Source organism: Arachis ipaensis, chromosome B07, assembly GCF_000816755.2.
Source record: "Arachis ipaensis cultivar K30076 chromosome B07, Araip1.1, whole genome shotgun sequence".
Lineage (NCBI taxonomy): Eukaryota > Viridiplantae > Streptophyta > Magnoliopsida > Fabales > Fabaceae > Arachis > Arachis ipaensis.
In genome coordinates this window covers 113,420,079-113,428,659 of record NC_029791.2, presented here as the reverse complement: position 1 = coordinate 113,428,659, position 8,581 = coordinate 113,420,079, and the positions used below count along the sequence as shown (strand labels likewise).

Sequence of the window (8,581 nt, the reverse complement as noted above, 5' to 3'; positions counted from 1 at the left end):
ACATAAAATTATATAAATTTTTTTATTAAAATTTAAATAAAAAAAATATATATAGTACTGTTTTAGTCCTTAAAGTTGAGCGTGAAAATCGAAACCGTCCCTCATCTAATTTTCGATTTAGAATCGTCCTTAACGTTTTTTTCATATTAAAATCGTCATTTTTAATAAAATTTTTAATTTAATTCCTAAACTACCCCTATTTTAATAAAAAAAAAGTTGGGGGTGGGGGAGGGGGGAAAGGAAACGCGGGAGGGAGGGGAGGAGTCCATCGCCATAGCCGCCGCCACCATCCGACACCTGCATCGTCGCCGGTCCGCCCACGAGCCGCCGCCAGAACCACGACCAGAGGAAGACGTTGCCGCCTTCCCTTCATGCATGCTTTTGCCGCCACCGTGGAGTGCGTCGCCGGGAAGGGGAGCCCGAGCTGCCGATCTACCCTGCCGTGGAGTGTGTCGCCGCCGTTCATGCATGCTCCTGCCACCGCCGATCTACCCAGCCGCCGTCGCTCCGTCGTCCACGAGCTGCCGGTGGTCCTGCTTCGCCTTCTGCATCTGCTTCTTTGTGCTTTGTATTTCTGATTTGGCTTTGTGCTTCTCTGTTGATTTGGCTTTGTGCTTGAATTTTCTGCTTCTGCTTCTCTTTCTTGTTGAATTTTCTGCTTTGTGCTTGAGTTTCTGCTTTTGCTTCTCCATTGTTGAGTTTCTTCTTCTGCTTCTCCATTGTTGATTTGTTGCTTTCTGTTTTTGCTTGTGTTAAATTTGTCTTGATTTGTTGATTTTCTGCATCTCTGTTGATGCTGTTATTCTTGGAGGTGGAGGTGGAGGTGTTGGTGTTGGTGTTGGTGGCGGTGTTAGTGTTGGTGTTGGTGCCGGTGCCGGTGGTGGAGGTAAAGGTGCCAGTAGTGATGAAGGGTATTTTTGTCCAGAAATTTTTAAAAGGACGATTTTAATACGAAAAAAACGTTAAGAACGCTTCTAAATCGAAAATTAGATGAGGGACGGTATCGATTTTCACGCTCAACTTTAGGGACCAAAACAGTACTTAACCCTAATTATTGTTATAAATATTTTACAACTTAAAAGTATTAAAAATAATTAATATTTATTTTTATCAATTTGGATTGGTTGAATGATCATCTTATTTGTCCGGTTAAGCAAGTATTTGGAGTTCGAATCTCGTCTTGTGTGTATAAATAATCCATTAGTTAGCGACAGACCCTTAATAAATAGAGCATCAATATGTGGTGGATTAGTCGTCCTCGACTTGCTGAGTTAGGAATTCGTAGAAAAAATTATATTTGTCTTTAAAATAGACTAATTTTTCATTAATAGCAATACTTATGGACTTTTGTCTTTGTTAAAATTTACTTGGGACAATTTTATTCGTTGGTATCATATTCATTTTTAAAGTCAAAACAATATAATCAACATTGTTACTCGTTAAAACTTCACATTTTATGAAATAATTTTTAAATTTTCAAATTCATAAACTTATATCATTACAAAGGTTATTAGATCGATTAATATTTCTTGATAACATGGTGTACCGAAACATCATCGTTGAGTATTAGTTAGTGTGAAGAAAAACCAATAATAACTTTTCTTATTCAATATATAATTTATTCTATTGAAAAATAAATTAATATTTTCTAAACTTGTAAATACATTTTTTTCTAATTTCTTACACTATTATTTACTATTAAAAAATAGTAAATGACCATACTATCCTACAATATATACGATGTACAAAGTAATTTCTTATCTTGAAATTAATTCTAGTTAGCGAGATAAAATTTAAAATATTTTTTTATTTTCTTACTCAAATTTAAATTTAAATTTAAAATTGATTAACAACTCATCCTTTTTAAATTTCAATAAAAAAATAAATTGGTTAGATACAAAATATTTAACATTTAATAATTTCAATCATTTAAATTTTAATTACCAAAAATTAGGTTAAAAATTAATTTTAAACTTAATAATCGATAATATATATTATATTAGTACGTAAATAATAATATCCAATGTATTGATTTTTATTTATTTTTTTACAGAATTAATGTATAATTTATTGAAAATTGATTTATTATCCAAAATTTTTTTCATAAACTTTGTAATATATAAAAATAGTGATATTATTTTTTATTATTATTTAAAAAATTCTTCATAATTTTTTAATTATGTAATTAACTTTTATTATTGCTTTTATACTAAAAAATATCAATTTATCCTATTTACATATTTTTTTACTACTAATAAATAAAAAAGTATTTGCACTATTATGCTTATTGTCTTAGATGATGACTTAAATTACTTATTTTGTATGTTAAATTTATTAAATATTGTTTGCACTTGGTTCTTTGGTTATCAATATTAGTCACAATTAATTCGTTTCTAATTTTTTTCAAGTACTTTTCATTTCTTTGTTTTTTGAAACTCTAGAAACTTGTTTCTGCATAATTAGTTTGCTGAGTTTGGATTCTGAGTATTTATTTTAGAAATTGTTGCTCATTATCTCGTAAGAACTTTGGATTCTGAGTATTTATTTTAGAAATTGTTGCTCATTATCTCGTAAGAACTTATTAGAAGTTAATTAAAAAAATTATTTTAAATTTTATTTAAAAATAATTAAATTTTTAAGTATTTTATTAAATCGATTCAACCACAATTTAACCTTGATTAAACTATTAAACCATTGAATATGTCACTTGACCAGTTTAATGACGGATTCGCTTCTCACAACCTTGCTTTCCGCTTTTGTAACCCTTGAGGCCTTGACAATTTCATAGTTCTGTACAAATTGTTCTGCTAGGCCGCTGCCAGTTTGAGAGAGATTTATGAGCAGAGTTTGGAACTTTTTTTTTTTTGGTCAATGTCATGGGTTAGGCCCTGTCCAACCCACAATACAAAGAAATAGCTGGGCACATAGAAAAAAGAAAAATGGGAGACGGCAAAACAAAGCTGTTTCAAGTTAATTACCAAAAAACTAATTACCAAAGCTTCCACTTCAAACTCCTGCGCTGCCTTCGAGACTGCTGCATATATCTTTCAAAGCTTCCCAACAGTTCGAGCTTTCACTTATATTTATTTATTTATTTATTTATTCTTTTTTCTTTTTCTTTAGGGATATAGACCAACAACCTGGCCCAGTCTCAACTACCACAAAAGCTTCACCCGACCCGGCTTCAGGCTGCGTTCAAACAGTACTTCCCTCCCACTGACAAAAAAACGGCACTTCCCTCCCCCCGCAGCACCTGAGCATGATTTCCGTTGGTGAACGATAATTAGCCTCCCTACAAATACATACTTAAAGCACCACTCCCTACCGCAACGAACTGTCCGACTCTGCCTCTCTCCATGGATCAGTCTCAGCGCCTCCAACGCCAACGACAACGCAGGACTCGCCTCCCTCCCTTCCTCATCCTATGGTACCCTGATGCACACCTCTACTATGAAGATTCTTGCTTCCTCGGTACAACGCTCCATCCCTGGTTTCCTTGACTACCCAACCACATCCGATTAGGTAGTATTGAAACCTGGGGTCTCTAGCAAGAAACTCAACAACCAGTTCCCTCAAACACTAAGATGGTTGCTTTTGCCGATCTTCTCGGATGATATTCTTTAATTGTTGCGGAGGATCACAAGTCCACGATCGATTAAGTCCATCTCCATCTGCCAATTTAGCCACTGTATGTGCTAATTTGTTTCCTTCTCTTGGAACCCATGTTATCCTTATTTGCGAAATTTCTGTTATCAAATTCTGGATATCTCTGATAATTGCATCAATTTCCCCTATTGAACCTTTCGATTTTAAAGCTTGAGCAAGAGCTTGACAATCTGTTTCAATTATTGATTTGTCAAATTGCAGATTTTGTGCCATAATTAATGCCTCCCTGAAAGCATAGGCCTCGGCTGACAAACTGGAATTGGTTATGATTTTTGTTGCTGAACCAGTTATCACTGACCCCTTCCAATTCCTTACAACAGCTGTGGTTACTGCTCTTCCCGTTTGGCTGCAAAAAGATGCATCAATGTTAATTTTCAACCAATCCTTGGGAGGCGCTATCCAGGTTACTCTTCTGCCTCTCTCTCTTGTTCTATTATTCTGTATACTCTGAACTTTATCTATAGCCCTCTTGTATTCTGATTCTGAGATAGCTGCTCTGATAATTGTTGATTTTGGATTAATTCCTATATTTTGGAACACATATTGATTTCTACTCTTCCACATTGACCAACATAGAAATCCCAGCCTACTTATTAACTCGTCCTGCATCTCTTTACCCTCTTCCCTAATTTTTTGAATGCTTTTCTTTAACCATTCTGCAAAAGATTTTACTGAGTCATATGTGGGTAAACATTGTACCTGGGCCCCGAACCAAGCTGCTCTTGTCCAATTGCATAACAAAATAGCATGCTCCACTGTCTCTTCTTTTTCTTCACAAATCCTGCACAAAGGACACTTAGTTAGTTTCTTTTTATAGAGATTTGCATTAACAGCAATTATATTATGGCAAGCCTTCCATGAAAACATCTTTATTTTTTGGGGAACTTGCATCCCCCATACTTTTTTCCACAGCTTCCCATACTTAACACTTGAAGATGCTTGGTTCATGTTAGCAAATTCTTTTTCTTTTTTGGCACATTGATATCCAGTTTTAATGGTATAAACACCATCCATCCTTTTTGGCCAAATAAGCCTATCCTCTTTGTTAATTGTGCTTATTGGGGTTCTAAGAATCATATCCCTTACTTGAGGTGGGAAATATTGCTGTATCTTTTCCTTGTTCCAACCTACCCCTTCTAACAAAATATCCTTAATCGCGTGGAGCTCCCCATCTCCTGATTTAGCAAGCTTACTCCCTCTCACAGTCCATCTATCTTCCCAAATGTTAATTTTTGAACCATCTCCAATACTCCAACTCCCGTGTCTTCTTAGAAAATCTCTTCCCTCCAAAATACTCTTCCATATCCATGAAGCATGTTTATTGTCTTTGGCCTCCCAAAAGCTACTCTCCGAAAAATATATTGCTTTTAAGATCTTTACCCAAATGGCTTCGGGGTTATTTGCCACTCTCCACGCTTGCTTCGCTAGATGCGCTAAGTTTTGGCATTCTAAATCTTTGAACCCTAGCCCTCCACTTTGCTTGCTCCAAGTAATTTTATTCCAACTTTTCCAATGAATGCCCTTATTTCTTCCCGGGCTAGCCCACCAAAATTTGGCAATTCTGGCTCCCAACTTTTTGCAAAAATTTTTAGGAAACTTTATGCGTATGATGGGATAGCCTGCACTACTTCTTTGATCAAAATTTCCTTACCCGCCTGATTCAACAAGTTCTCTTTCCATCCTTCTAATTTTCTTTGCACCTTTTCTTCTATCCATTCTAGTGCCTTTTGCTTTGATCTTTCCCATTTTGCTGGTAGACCCAAATACTTTCCCGGATTATCCCAAGAAGCTATTCCAAGGATTTCTTCGATATTCACTCTAGTTTGTATGAGGATTTGATCTCCAAAGGTGATACCAGATTTTTCCAGATTAATTCTCTATTCTGAAGCTTCCGTATATTGGTTAAAAATATGTATAATTTGATATATCTCTTCTTCTTTAGCTTCTGCAAAAATAATACAATCATCTGCAAATAACAAATGAGATACGGCTGGAGCTGTAGGTGCCATCTTGAACCCAGATATTAAATTTTCTCTTTCTGCTTTCTTCATTAAAATTGTGAAAACCTCAGCTGCTATAATGAATAAATATGGAGATAGGGGATCCCCTTGCCTTAACCCTCTTTGTGGTTCCACCTCACTTGAATAGACCCCGTTCACCTTAAACTTATATCGCGCGCTTTTTACGCAGGCCATTACCATCTTCACCCATTTTTCACAAAATCCGAAAGCTTCCAGAAGCTTTTCCAAAAAGTCTCACTCCATCCTATCATAAGCTTTATTCATATCTAATTTAATAGCAAGTTTCATAGATCCTTCTCTACTCTTTTTAACAAGTTTATTGAAAGCTTCCTGAACGATGACAATATTATCCTGAATGAGCCTTCCTCCAACAAAAGTACTTTGAATCGGTGAAATTAAATCCACTAACACTTCCTTCATTCTCTGCACTAAGATTTTCGATATGATCTTGTAAATAAAATTGCAACAACTGATGGGTCTTAATTGGTTCAAATTCTCTGGCTGATTGACTTTTGGAATAAGAATCACTGTGGTCTGACTGATTTCTTGTGGTAAAATACCTGTTTCAAAAAAATTCTTCACCACCGCATAGACATCCTCCTTCAGAATATCCCAGTGTTTCTGATAAAACATCCCATTTAGTCCATCTGGGCCTAGCGCTTTTAAACCCCCATGCTAAAAACTGCCTCCTTTATTTCTTTTTCACTTACTGCTTCAGTAAGTTTTATGTTTGTATCCTGAGTAATTTTTCTAAGTACTTCTTTGAAACAGTTCTCCAAATTTCTACTCCCTGATGTAGTAAAGAGATCTCTGAAATGGTCCTCTATAAGTTTAAGAATCTCTTTTTCCCCTTGAACCCATCTTCCATCTGAATCTTTTAATTTCACAATTCTGTTTCTGTCTCGTCTTTGTAATGTTGTGGCGTGAAAAAATTTTGTATTTTTATCGCCCCACTTAAGCCACTTTAATCTAGACCTCTGTCCCCAAAACTTTTCTTCTTGCTTCCATAACTGTAAAATTTTCACTTTAATATGATTAATTTTCTGCTGTTCTCGATCCGTCATGTTAGAGCTTTGTAAAAAATGCAATCTTTCTTTAAGCTTTTCAATCTCCTTATCAGCTCTCTTGAATTTCCTTTTACTCCATCTGCTCAACTCTTCTTTACACTTATTTCTCTTTTTTATAAACCTATCCCAAGATCTACACTCATTTACTTCCATATCCCAGCTTCTTTTTATAAGATCCAAACACTCCTCATGGTCCGTCCAAAAAGCTTCAAACTTAAACTCCCTTTTGCCTCTAGTTTTAGGCTCCATATTCACTACTAGGAGACTATGGTCTGAGCTCACTGCTGGAATAGCTGTAAGAACTGCATTTAAAAACACTTCTCTCCATTCCCAATTTACTAGTACTCTGTCTAATCTCTCTTTTGTAATGAACCCATTCCTAGGATTGCTGAACCACGTAAATTTTCCGCCTTTCAATTCAAGGTCCATGAGTTTATTAGCATCTACAAATCCCCTGAACACCTCTATCTGTATTTTTGGTTTAGGGTTAAGCCCTATCTTTTCCTCTTGTGTTAATATATCGTTAAAATCTCCTATATACGCCTGTGGTCCATTCAGACAGTTATTACTTACAGAGAGCTCTTCCCATAGCTTCCTTCTTTGCTTAAACACCGGATTACCATAAACAAAACACCCTTTCCAACATTTTTCATTTCCTAAGTCAATGTCAGATTTAATAAAGTTATGACACCACGAATAAACATTAATATTTATATTAGATTTCCATAATAAACATAGCCCTCTGGACAATCCCCGGAGTTCAACACAAAAGAACTTATCAAAAAGAAGCTTTTTTCTTAATCCTATTAATCTTCACTGTATTAGCTCTCGTTTCCATCAAGAACACTATGGCCGGTTTAATCTGCTTACACAGATTAGTAAGTTCGGAAATTGTCGAGGCGGCTAAAAGTCCTCGACAATTCCAACTTACAATACTCATGGCTGAGGGTGGGGCATGATTAGGCCCGCCTCCTCAGCCATAGCATTGTCCCATGCCATAGGTTCTCCTCCTATGTTTCTAGTGTTTACCAGCTTGTATTCTCCTTCCTTTCCGTTCTTCATCCTTTTGGGAGCTTGCTTCTCACTCTCTGCTAGCATCTTATCCCATTCGACATTAGTAATCTGGAGCATTTCCTTGTCTTCTCTTTTTCTTTTCAGGTTCAATCCCATCTCTATACATCTTGCTAATTCTATCTCCCATTTTGTTGACTCCTTTTGTTCCTGCTCTTCCATATTCTCTTCTGCATCTTCATCACTAGCCAGCTCCACAAAATACTGTTCTCCTTCCACCGATTTTAGAACTTGTGCATTCTTCTCCTTTTTTGCCTTCTCCTCTTGCATACTATATTTCTTGGTCCCCCACTGCTCTGTATACGTAGTATCTTTCGCCTTAGCAGGCTTCTCTTGTTTCCTTGATGTGTCTTTATTCATAGCTGTAATCATACCTGTGTGTTTTTTTAAGGCCACCCCTAAAGTGACATTCTTTAATACTAGATGATCTGTCTCCTTTTCTTCTATTCTCCTAGCCTTGTTGTTTTCAAAACGTATTGGACCCATTAATATCTTTTGCTGGTAAAGCCCATTGCTATCCTGATTGGTAGCATCTCCTATAGACTCCTCATTTGGGTTTTCACATTAGGCTTTTTTATAACCCCATAGCTCTCTCTTTGATCCAATAGGCTCCTCCTTTTTGTTTTCTTCTCTTGTCCCCAAGACATTTAAAATATTATTCTGTGTTTCTGCAGCTGTCCAAAAACCGCCCATTATGCTGCAACCAAAATAGGATATACACGTCTTTTTTCTTAAAAAAAAATTAAGTTAACATGT

The 8,581-nt window shown here is 36.0% G+C and overlaps 1 protein-coding gene across 1 annotated transcript in view; it reads left to right on the top strand.

Moving 5' to 3' along the window:
* LOC107605892 (protein IQ-DOMAIN 1) overlaps positions 3,022–8,581 on the top strand; it is a 9,876-nt gene continuing 4,316 nt past the window's right edge. Inside the window, exons 1-2 of the mRNA XM_016307830.2 lie at positions 3,022–3,688; positions 3,868–4,069. The gene's annotated coding sequence lies outside the window, so the exon portion shown is untranslated. The remainder of the gene's footprint in view (positions 3,689–3,867; positions 4,070–8,581) is intronic.